General features: G+C 48.7%; 1 protein-coding gene across 10 annotated transcripts in view; it reads left to right on the plus strand.

Moving 5' to 3' along the window:
• RRBP1 (ribosome binding protein 1) overlaps nucleotides 1-12,482 on the plus strand; it is a 36,104-nt gene that overhangs the window by 985 nt on the left and 22,637 nt on the right. For 2 of the 10 annotated variants that reach the window (XM_040696905.2, XM_040696913.2), the window contains exons 1-2: nucleotides 6,536-6,668; nucleotides 7,331-7,523. The gene's annotated coding sequence lies outside the window, so the exon portion shown is untranslated. Of the gene's footprint in view, nucleotides 1-2,364; nucleotides 2,642-6,535; nucleotides 6,669-7,069; nucleotides 7,226-7,330; nucleotides 7,524-12,482 lie in introns of those variants that run through there. The other 8 variants (XM_015283452.4, XM_040696911.2, XM_040696904.2 and 5 more) reach the window with 5 other exon arrangements.

Below are 12,482 nucleotides of genomic sequence, written 5' to 3' on the forward strand. Positions count from 1 at the left end.
GGAAGGAAAGAAGCTCCGTAGCCCATGATGGCTGCCCACAGAGTCTGGAGGTGCTCCAGGCAAAGTCGGATGGGCAGATTGAGCTGGTGGGAGGCAGGCCTGCCCATGGCAGGGGGTTGGGGCTGAGTGGGCTTTAAGATCCCTCCGAACCCATGATATTCTATGATTCCATGGCTGCAGGTAAAGAGAGTGATGTGGTTCTTGTTTTGGGTGCTGTTTCCTCTTTCCAGAAAGACAGGTTGCTGTTACTGGGCTGTCAGCGAGTGTGGGCAGAGGCAAAGAGTTGAAATCAGATCTCTGGATAGTGCAAGCATCTTACAAAAAAAATTTATGAAAGCATTTTTGATTCAATTATATCATACCTTTCAGGAGTTGCATGGTTGATGTCTTCTCTAGTTGGCTGAATCCCTCTGGACAACATCTTCCATGATGTACTTTGCTTTTGTCTCTAGAAAAGATAAAACGTGACTATAAAATCATTTGCAGGAGTCCAGCCAGGCAGGTGAGGTTTCTCTGTGGAGAATTGAGATGGGCAAGCATCAAAATATGTATCTTGTAAGTCACTTTTGTGGTGTGTTTTGAAACTATCTACTTTGGTGCTTTACCTAAAATGGGTTTTGAGATTATTCTTTTCCCATCAAAAAAACACCAGAAACACTACAAAGTGACAATTTTCATAAAAATATGTACAAAGTGTAGACTTGGTATAAAATTCACCTGTTCTAGTTTTTATAGCAGGCTTGGGCAGTTCCACTGGGTTACAGACTGTGCCCTGTTAGAATTCACTCATGACAGGCTTTAGCTGATAAGAGGCAATGTGAACTTCACTTTCTTCAGACCACACTCAGCTAAGGGACCAGCTGATCTCTAGCTGTACCTCCGTGTCCCTAGCTTTTTGCTAAAGAGTCTGTGAAAGAAACGAGGAGGAAGGCTGGCAGAGAAACAGCTCCTTCCAAAGTGACTCCAGGAACATCTGGCTCTGCCCATGACCCCACTGAAAGACCAAGTGTTTGGTAGATCCCTGCCCATCTGTCCAGAGTGTGGTCATTGTGGGGAGGTCAGGTGGCACCAGCATCTGGAGACACAGCAAGCCCTGCTTTCTGCTGGCAGCCATCAGAACATCTATTCTTGCGTCTGGGCCCTGTGGAGCAGCATGGCAATGTACCATCTTGTGATCTGCAACCAGTACCTATATCATCTTCCTGTTCTCCATCAAGTAGGTTGTAGCTTGCTGTTTTGTGCCCCTCAAACCATGAGGAAGTGCTTTTGGCATGATAGATTAGAAGTGAGATGGGATTAGACTTTCTCTATGACATCAAGCCCTGCCTGAAGTCTTGCACCATCATGCCTATGTTGCCCTTTCTCCAGACCTCCTGGCCAGTGTTTTGTGGGTGGGCGACACGGCAAAACTGTGGCAGCATGGACCTGTCCTCCCATGTGGCAGGATCTGCTCTGAGCCTTGCGCAGCTGTGTCCTGCCACACCTGTAGGTCAGCGTGGTTCTCGCTCAGCTCTCTGGCTGTTCTCATCCGGAACATACTGCAAGGGACTCCACTTTCAGGACTGGTGCTGCAGTTTCAGTTTTAGAGTCAGCTTGTGAAGTGAAATCCAAGGTAAAAAATGGACTTGGTAGTGTTCAGGGAGATATAAAAGGAAAGGAATATGGAAAATGCCTGTGGGAAGCAGGGCGTTGATACACCTTGTCCTGCACACGTCTCTGGCTCTATGTTGTCTGGCAAACCCTCCCTGCTTTTTGTTTGCTCTTCCAACTGCTTTCCATGGCCACACTTTTCTGAGGTTGAGGCCCTGCATGTTTCATCCTGCACACAACGCTGCTCTTCCCAGAGGGCCATCAGCCAGGAGCAGGATGGAGATATTCCCTGCCCCGTGGTGTTGGGTTCACTACTGAGTTTTCCCTCTGTCCTGTTGCTGAATTCATTGACACAATAAGGAAGATAGATAGGCTCAGCTCTGTATCTATAACCTGTAAAGATAAAGGGCTCAGTTATTTTCAGCAGAATCTACTCTGGGGCTAAAAACCCATTACTATTGTTTTTTTGCTTCTGTGGCCTCTGACACCCTGACATCCCTTCATATTTCCTCTATATTTCATGCTAACTTTGAATCTACTGCCCAGCATGGAACAGAGATGGTGCTAACTGGAAGTTTCTTGACTACTGGGTCCATCACCTGGAGGAATAGGAGGCCCAAAGGGTCCCTTGCTGTTCTCCTGGTTGAAATGTGTTGGAAAAGCAAATAAAACAGCAGGGAGCAGGCAGAATCAGTGTTTTATTGCCAGCTCCTCTTGGCTAGTCAGGAGTTTCCCAAGACCTACTTTACATTGCTCTCATTTTTTTTTCTTCAGTGGGAAATTGTGAGCACATGAGGCAAGCAGAGACCTGGGGAATGGGAACCCCCGGAGCCATCCCATCCACTGTCCATCACAGCAGCAGGAGCTGGTCTGAACTATTCATGCTGGAAGGAGGTGGTGTCTTTCTCACCTGGAATAAGCTCCAGAATACCTTGGGAAAATCTGAGTGTGTCAGAGCACCAAAAACGTTGCCTGATGCTCCTCAAGCAGCAGAAGCTCTGGGAGCTGGCCCAGCTGCTGTTGCGTACCCTGACTCTCTTGTATCTGAAAGGTAGGTACTTGCCAAATGTGGATTTGCCTGGCATCCCTCTGTCTTTGTTTTAAATTATACTGAGTGAGATCTGCTAAGTTTTGCCTTGCAGGGATAATTAGCCATGTGATGTTAGGATTGGTGCATTTGTCCTGGTTCCTGCCAAAGACCTGCAAAAACACTGAGGTTCCTAATGCATGAGAGTGCATGGGCTCTTGGCAAAACCCCCAGGCGGTGGTGTGGACAGGGAAGGTGAATTGTTATTGTTGTTTTGAAGTCTGTCTTTCATGTCCTGTGTGTCTGAGGGGGACGGAGTGAACCTTCCTCACCAGATGCCTTTTCCTATTATACAGATTTTCCTCCTGATCTTCCTCTCAGTGTAAATGGACACTCCTAGGTTTTGGGCAGCCCGAGAATGGGGAAAAAGCACTTGTATATAGGGAAAGCTGCTTGATGCTTCTAAGTACTATGTTGAAGAGTAAGAAACTAAGGGGAACCAGGTCTTCCTCTGGTGTGAGGTGACCTGGTTGATGAGCAGAAATACATCAGCTTTCAGAGAGACAGAGGTGAGCTGGCTTAAGGAAAAAAAAAAAAAGAGCTTTAAATTTTTGTTTTTAAGCATAAATATGTTCAAAAAGCAAGCCTTAGAAAGTGGGCAGTGCCGCTCCTTACCTCTCCTGCTAGACCAGCCATCCAGCAAGGATGGCAAAGGTGGCAAAGAAAGTAGCATGCACAACTCTTCTTCCAGGTAGCTGCAGTAACCTCCTTCAGGGGAAGGGGATGGAGCCTCTGGCTCTTGATTTCCAGGGAAATGAAGTTTTAGCAGACACTTGATCTGAACCACTGCAGAGATGTGAGACTCATAGAGCCTTGCACTTGCCCATCTGGGTTGATGCAGAGCTGGCTCTGGCTGGGTAATAGTGAATTCAGTGTGGGAGACAGCTGCCCTGACAAGGTGATCATTTGTCTTCTAATGCAGAGATGTCTCTGTTTCTTCTGGGCCATCCCCAGTGGTTGTGCCTTCCTCATGCCTGGTGCATGGATCTGTGCCTGGCAATGGTATCTTTGATGTCTGATGATGGCTGAGCTCATGCTCCAGCCTTGCTTTGTGGGAGCTCTTCTCCACCTCTCTCCTGTCCTCAGAAAAGTCGTGGGCACTTGTTGCAGAGGGTGTGAACTCCTGAAAATAACACTTGTTAGAGGTGGCTCGGTGGAGGGGAGTGCTGAGCAGATGCAGCTCTTGCTTAAATTTTAGGGCCTTAAGAAACTGTTTAAACCACATTAAGGAAAGAGTTGTTTCCAGGAAAAGTTTTCCAAAGTCTCCATGCCAGCCATGTCCTGGTGCTGAGTGGTCCCACCTGGGAGCCAGCTCAGCGCAGCTGCTGGATTGAAGCACATTTCTTTCCTAGATGTCATGCTGGGCTTTGCCCCAACTCCTCTGGATTTCCAGGGTGCTTGGACTCATCACTGACTGTGGTATTGCTGATGTGGATGGGCTGGGCTGCATATTTGGGATCTGATTCAAAGCCCACTGAAGGCAGCAGCAATTTGCTGCTGATGTCAGTGGTCTCTGGAGCAGGCACTGCGCCACTGGTATTTTTTATATAGACAATCACCTCTAAACGAAGTGAAGGGAAAAAGCCCACATTTCATTTAGAAAGTAAGTAAATGAGGTGTGATTCTTCTGAATTCTCCCTAGCACACGAGCATCCGGGATCCCTCCCAAACCACGCTAACCTTTTATTTCTGGGGCCTTTAGCCACTGGCTTGCAGCATGCAGATGTCCCCTCTCGTTAAGCCTTTCCTGCCTGCTGTCTGAAGGCAGAAGGCATAGGTCAGATCTGCAGAACTTTCCAAAGTTTGTTTCTCCTGCCAGACCCAAGCTCTTGCTTTGCAACCCTGTGCTGAACCTCATGGCCATGTGGATGGGAAACTGGGGCAACCTGATCCTTGTGAGAGGCAACCAGCCCAAGGCAGGGGTGTTGGATCACCATCTTTGAGGTCCTTCCCTACAGCCGTTCTGTGATTCTGTGATTTTGACCAGAGAAGCTATGGATGTCCCATCCCTAGAGGTGTTTGAGGCCAGCTTGGGTGGGGACCTGAACAACCTGATCTGGTGCCTGGTTTAGTGGTTGACAACCCTGACTGCAGCAGAGGCTGAAACTAAATGATCTTTGAGGTCCCTTCCAACCTAAGCCATGATTCTATGATTCATTGCGAACCTGATAGCATGGTTTCCCCCAAAAGCTGTGCAGCCATTTCTTGGGGAAGCTGATGGCTGCCTGTCAGGTCATGTTTGGCACCTTTCAAAATCTTCAGCTGTTCCCATAGCTGTGGGAGGCTCAAGGAGGAATGCCAAAAGCCCTGTGATAAAGGCACTGACACCAGAGAGCTGCCAAGAGAGCAAGACACAGGAGCAGTTTACAAGGGAAAAATGGGTGCACGTGTAACCCTGAGTGCAAACTGCCAGTGCGGGGTGAAGCTATGGGTCAGGAGCTGCCAGGGAAGGTGTGGGGGATCTGGGTGGGTATTTAACTGGGCAGAATTAGTGAGTCATTGGGACTGCATCGCTTATTTGACTTTCCTTGGGCTTTATCCAAAGCCCGCTAAAGCTAACGTGATTTTTTCCACTGACTTCCATGGGCTTTGGATTGGGATCTTTGTGCCTACACGGTTATCTCAATTTCCTGGAACCCATTCACTGTTTGAATTTGCTAAGTATATTTACTGCCAGACTCCTTTTTTCTTTCCCTCCTGCCGTCAGATTGCAAAAAGTTCCCGTCAGCGGCCGGTGGTGGGGGCCGTGCTGCTGTCATGCAATAGGCCGTGGGTGTCCTCTTCCCCGTCTGGCTCTGTGCATCTCTTACAAAGTCACACCTGCAATGAGTGTGCCATTTGCAGGGGGTCTGAAGCATTTGGAGCAGCTAAACAGAACTCAAGAGTATAAGAAATAATTATTGTTGTTTTTCTTTTGATGCTGTTTCCCCATGATGAGGCTGTGCTTGCTCTGAGCTCATCCCCTGTGCCATCATTCATCCATCCAACCCTCGTCTATGCCAGTACCTGCCTGCCATGCCCATGTGAGCCCATATCCTCTCGTGGGCCCTGCTGGAGACAGGTTCCTTACAGGCTCTCCTTGAGCTTGTGTAAGACCATACATGGACAAACAAGGAGGCGCTGGGCTGGGGAGCAGAGGCTGTGACTGAACCTCTCACCTGGGAGATACTGGTGGTTCGGCAAAGCTTTGAGAACCCTACCTGAATCACTACCAATACACATTTAATACAGGCAGCATCCCAAAACCTTTGGTCTGTTCTTTGGAACAAAGCACTCTCAGTAACAGCTATGGGCTCACAAGACAGTGTGTAACTTGTTTTCCCACTTGGGTTAGGGCAAGTCCACAGATGTTTATTATCCATTTTTTAGGTGCTGATGAAAATCTGACTCTTTCAGGAAAATATGTTTGTTTTTCATCCAGGGGTCAAGATAGTCCTTCCATTTTGGAAACTGGATGGAAAAAAAAAAAAAGAGCTGCTTTTAAACCAGCCCCTCCCCCCCCCCCCAATGCCTGTGACCCAGTAGCATTTATGAGCCCTCTGGGTAGACCTGGCCTCCTAGGTGGGGACAGCCCTTGCGTGTATGACATCTATTTCTTGGAGAAGGCTTTAACACGTGACTGTCTGGCCCTGGACTACCATTTTTGCTGGGCTTGGAGTCTTAATTTGAGCTTCATTCATTTATTTTTAACTCGTGATTTGCATTTCAAAGGTTGATGAGTTAGTCTACAAAAAGGAGCAGAGGTAGATTTGCAGACAACCTTTACATTGTCGCTCTCAAGGTAAATATTTCCCTTGAGCACACAGAGTCAAAGTACAGCTTGCACATATATAAAACCAGGGACAAACTACAGTGCGTGTGCCTGCTTTGTTCTGGGTCAGTGCTACCCTGTCCTCTGCTGACGGGGTGTCGGGACCTCCCTCAGCCCTCTGCTCAAAGCTGCTCCTCTGGCATCATGTGAGTGTGAGACTGCAGCTGCGATCAGAACCAGGTGTGTGCCTATCCCTCACCTGGGTGGCTGGGAAAAAGCCTGGGAACAGGGCCCCCTTCCCTGTGCTAAGTTTTAAGCCTGTGGTGCTGAGTCAGTAGGATCCCAAATGTATTGTCTGAAGGGTTTCAGTGTTTTGGTTTCTTTTTTTTTTTTTACTACGATCATGTTGGCATATATGTTGCATTGTGATGCTTGAGGTTTACAACATGTTGTTCTTTACAAGCGACTTCCACAGTTCAATTATGTCGTGTGAAGAGATTAATTAACTTTACGAGAGTCACAGCCTCTGGCAGTGGAAACAGGAACCGCCTCTGCTGGCTGGGCTGGATCCACGCTGATCCTGCACAAAGCCTTTGGCCGGGCAAATCCCTCCTTCCTGGCAGCACGCGAGCCTGGGGCGTGGGGATGCAGCAGGCGGGCACCCGGAGTGTGCTGCTCAGTGTGCCCAGCTCCAGCTGTCCCTGCGGGTAGGGCAGTGCTTTGGATAGGGGTTTTCCCACTGCTGAGCCCCCCGTGATGCCTCAGGGTGCTGCTGCTGGCTGATGTGGGGAGCGCAGGTGGATCGGTGCTGCGTCAGAGCACTTCAAACTGACCAATGTTGTGATGACCTTACTCCCCAGCTTCCCACGTCCAGCATTTGTGTGGCCTGCTTTTATTTCTAGGGCTCTGGACAAAGATCGAACGCTGCTTCCCTTCGCCAAGGTGATTGCTGGCCAAAAGCCCACCGTGCTGCTGCTCTGCTCACTGCTCACCCGTAGCTGGCTCAAACCCTGCAGTCTGGGTGCGTACTTGGAGTTCTGGTTTATTTGCTGCTGTAAAACCCCTGAGCACAAGGTGTTGTTTTAAGGCTGAATGGTGAGTACAGTGTGTTCTCGGACAGGGGCATGCAGGTACGCGCTGCTGCCCTAAGAGGAGCAATTCAGGGCTGGGATTTACCTTGGCATTACTCAGTGCCACCTCGCACGCAGGTCTAACTTCTCCCAAGGCCTGAGGTTCTCTTCTGTATTTTTTGGAAGGAAAACGGCTTAACATTCATTTTCTTTTCTTTTGTTTCCTTTTCTCTCTCTTTTTTCTTCTTCTACTTCTTTGTCTTCTGCTTAGAACAGGCTGCCCAGGGAGGTGCTGGAGTCACCATCCCTGGAGGTGTTCAAGGAATGTAGAGATGTTGCACTGAGGGACATGGTTAGTGAGCATGGTGGGGATGGGTTGATGGTCGGATGTAATGATCTTAGTGGTCTCTCCAACCTTAATGATTCTATGATACTATGCAGGATCTGGTTCGTGGGTGCTGTTACGAAGGCAGTGTGCTCAGAGCATTCCCCTGATGGCTGCTCTGCTTCTCTGGGTAAATAACTACTCTGAGGTGTGCCCATTTTCAGGGAGGTTTGGATACATTTCTGTGCTGATGTGGCAGATTCCAGGACCTCTCCAGAAAGTATTTTCCTGCAGAGGTGAAAGAGGCTCACTCTTATGCAAAGCATCCATTGCAATCGTTGGCGTGTTGGGATACCTGGAATATCCAGCAATGGATATTCATCCTAAGGTGTGTGTGGAGGGAAGAGCTCCATATTCAAAGCAGGAATTTTCCTTGCCCAGAAAACATATGCCCCTTATAGGGTGTATTTGTTTTATATGAGTGAGGAATGTGGTTTTCTGGAAGGAAGCGTTCTGCATCAACAGCTACAGATGGAGGGATGGCCTCGTGTTCAGCACATTTTAGGACATGGGAGATGTCTCCACCACCCAGCAGAGACCCAGGAGAGGCTCTCCTCTTCCTGCCTGAGCTTCCCTGAAAGGTGGGGTTGATGCTGCTGCCTTTCTCTCCCAAGTACTTTATAGTCACTTGGAGTGACATATTGGAAATAGTCCATACAGCATGCATGTGGATGTGCACTGAGGGACATGGTTTAGTGGGCACGGTGGTGATGGGTTGACAGTTGGGCATGATGATTTTCGTGGTCTTTTCCAACCTTAATGATCCTATGCTTCTTTGATTCCATGACTACCTCTGCAGAGTGCCTATGCCCACAATTTCTTGGTGTCACCACCCAGACAGCCATTCTCTATGTGGATCCATGCAATGGGAGTTCTCAAAGCTGGGAGACAGACAAACAAAGCTTTGTTATGGGCTTGTTTAGATCCTTGCTGGGTTCTTTTCAGCTGGATTACAATTTCCAGATGTTGAGTTAATCAATAGACATGACTTTGTATAACATGGGAAGAGGAAAAACTCCAGTTGCCCCATTGCGACCTCGTGGCAGTGGAAGAAGAGAAGTTTGCGTGGCTCTGTACCATCTCACCAGATTTTGTATGTCCTGAAGCATTTGGTGCTTCTTATTAAGCACCATCTCCTAAAGTCACAGGGACTTCTGTCCAGACAGACTTTTGAGAGAGCCATACACTTACCTGGACCAGAAACCAGTCTGGGGATAGGGAGAGGGAGTGTTCTCCCGTGTTGAATGTCCTATTCTGAGGATGCAGGGGGCCCTGTGCCTTTTCCAGGCACCTTTTCCTTGCCTGGATGTGAATGCCCTTTCTTCCAAGCTGTGCAAAGCCCTAACCATGCCGCATGGTAAAGCATTAGGTAATTTCCTTCCCTCCTCCTCTGGAAGGTGTTTTGATTAGCGTAACTATTGTGTTCCCAAATTAGCTTGTGCTCCCGGCTTTGCCTTTTGGCTGGATTTTCCTGTCACAAGTGTGCTCTGGCACAGTGACACAGCTTTCCATGTGCCAGCGTGTTGCCTATGTCCCAGCTACCCAGGTGGCACCAGAGATACACCAGGGAAAGGCAAGGTTCTAACCCTGATAAATCCAAGTGCTGAAGATGATTAACATGGAGATAAGATCAGCTTGGTGCTTATCGGAACACAGAATGGCCGGACTGGGAAGGGACCTCTGGAGTTCACCCGGTCCAACCTGTGCTTAGGCAGGGCTCATGCCTGTGTTGTCCTGATCGTTTAATGAGACTTCATGTGAGTCTGGTGGAAAAGCAGCAAGTCAGCCCCAATGCTTGCTGGGCTGTTAGTGGGCATGACGCGGATGGGTTGACAGTTGGACATATAATGATCTTGGAGGTCTTTTCCAACCTTAGTGACTCTAAGAAATATTTCCCATATGAGATTCACTGTTTCTGAAGCCTTGACACCCCTATCTCCTCAGCTGGAGGCTCTGTGACAGCCTGAAATTAGTCACTTGGGTAACAGTGTTGGTGCAGGAAAGGCTTTCTGTAAGCCCCTAGAAGACCAAGTGACCCTTTTTCAGGAGGAGGAGCGGGCCTAGCAGGATGCATGCCTGGAAAATGAAGCAGGAGAACATATATTGGCTTATGAGTCCCTCCCCTAGGCTGCAACCAGGCTTTCCTGCATCTCTTGAGAGAAGGAAGGGGGCGTCACCTGATCGAGCTGTCGGTGTCCCTGTTCATTGCATGGGAGTTGGATAAGATGACCTTTATTGGTCCCTCCCAACTCAAATGACTCTGATTCTATGATCTGCGGGACTATGTCTGCTCACAGACGTGCCACTGGTGCTGGAGATGGGACAACGCTTGCTCACCATGGGATCTTGCAGTCGTACAGCCCTCCCTCTGCTAAGTTTTCAAGTAAATTCTGTGACAGAACAAGCTTAAGAATGCTCTGCTTAAAGCATCTCCAAAGAGGAAGGAGAAACTGATGAACCACACGGATATTTGACCTTGCTCCCTGATAAAGCATGTGCTGCCATGCCTTTGGATGGCCTGAAGCAATCTGACACCAGATTTCAGCTGGACTTACACAGGGGAAGCCCCGATATGGCCAGGGGGAGAAGAAAGGATGCCACAGGGATGTGATGTTCTTGATGAGGTCAGTGGGCAAAGTGAGAAGTAGCTGGGGAGGAAAGAAAGAGATTATCTTCTCAAAAACTTTGTCACCTAATTTAATGCCCAGATCCTCATCAGTGCTATCTGCTTCCGTGTTAACTGTATTGTCACTCATCCCAAGGATAAGGTCACTGAACTTTTGGCCTCTGGTTGCCATTTCTGCATGCTGGAATGGTTGGAAAGGTGATGGAAAGAGAAGCTAAAGTACAGATGTGCTCCTTGTGATTGGGTGTAGGTGCCCATACAGATGTGCTACAGATGAGCAGGAGCTGGCTGGGAGTTGAGGAGTCACCTCAGCAGGGACAGCTGCACTGGGATATCCTTGTCTTAAAGCCCTTTGCTCCATCACAGCTGCATTTTGGGACTGTGTGCTCACTCTCCTCATGAGCAAGCTCTGCCAGGTGCCTTTTCTTATAGGCTAAAAAGCTGTGGTGTGGTACACACTTGTTTCTTTGCAAGCATGGCCTCTTAACTCCTCACTTAACGCTTTGCTCTTCCTAGCACGTTTCCCATCCTGCTCCCTCTGAGCCTGCATTTGGCTCAGCTGAAGATCTCAGCTCTTGGTTCCTTCAGGACCTGGGGAGCCCCATGCAGCGTCCCCTCACCCGCAGCAGGGCTTGTTTGAGGAGCTAAATATATCCCAGCCATGGCTATGGATTTAGGATAACTAATACATCTAGCAGAAAGATTTGGAGCCACTCCAGGGCCAAACAACAGTTTCTTCACCAACAGCCAAAGGCTTGTGGATGCAAAAATAACCAGGGACTAAAAAAGTTGAGTTGGAGCAGGGGATTTTCAGACTGAACCCAAGAAAAACTTTCTAGCAGTGAGGATAACCGTGGATGATTGCCAGCACTTTGGTTGTTCTAACACCAGGGTACAGAGCGCTCTGGAGGGGCTGGGCGGGGGCTGGATGCCACCTTGGGATGAGGGCTGGGCTCATAGGGCTGAGTTCAGCCCCCCCAGCCCTATTCCTACTCAGCCCTGGTGCCTTAAAAAGGGGAGGATAGACAAACCATAGGTGCTGGGGTGAGGATTGAACCGCATAGGCGTCGGTGAGCAGAGGATGAGCAAGGGCTTCAGGCAGCTGAGGAATTAACACACAGGGAGCCTGAGGGCATGTCTGTGCCAGTGTGGTCCATATGCTTGATCTGCCTATTTCAGATCCCTGTGCAGAAGCCACGTTGTCATAATTAGCTGAAAGGTTTCTCTACTAGCGTATTTTTTTTCCTCTCATTTCATCACATTTTTCTGCACGAAACAGTCACTTATTGTCCTTGCCATTGTGTTGAGATGTACCAGGCTGTGGATGGGACCTGCTGCTGATACCAGTTGGCCTCAATAGCACAGCTTGTTCCATGCATGGTGGGTGATGGTGTAGCAGCAGCTGGTGTGAGTTCTAGCGACACCACTAAGAGCAGCCCCAACGGCCACTCCATGAGAGGCTCTGGCCACTGAAATGCATTAACATGTTTTTAACTCTTTTTCTCTTCAATCACATGAAGTATCATTCTGTTCAAATGCTTGATGTTCCGTGGGACCCAGCTCTGCTGCCTTCACAACCACAACCCCCTATGAAAAGGTCAGATTATCCGTCCTTCCCAGTAACAGATGGATTTCTACCTATGATCAATGCCTAATGAGCTCAGAAGCCACGGAGTGCTTCATAACAGGGCCAGAGTGGAGCAGGAAAGGGAGAGAGATGGCTTTGGGCTTAGCTGAAGGTGTGGAGAGAGGAGTTGTCCTCACCAGAGCCCAGACTTTGGGTGCAACTTTGGCTGAAAAGGGTAGCTCATGCAATCTTGGGTTACACAGTAGGCAGCAAACCTCTGTTCTAGCCCTTCTGTTACTCTTTGGCTGATGATTCCTGGTTGGTTGGTTGGTTTGTTGGTTTTGTTTTTAGATGGTTGGTTGGGTTATTTGTTGGTTCATTTGTTGTCTGGTTGGTTTTTTTGTTG

Source organism: Gallus gallus, chromosome 3, assembly GCF_016699485.2.
Source record: "Gallus gallus isolate bGalGal1 chromosome 3, bGalGal1.mat.broiler.GRCg7b, whole genome shotgun sequence".
Lineage (NCBI taxonomy): Eukaryota > Metazoa > Chordata > Aves > Galliformes > Phasianidae > Gallus > Gallus gallus.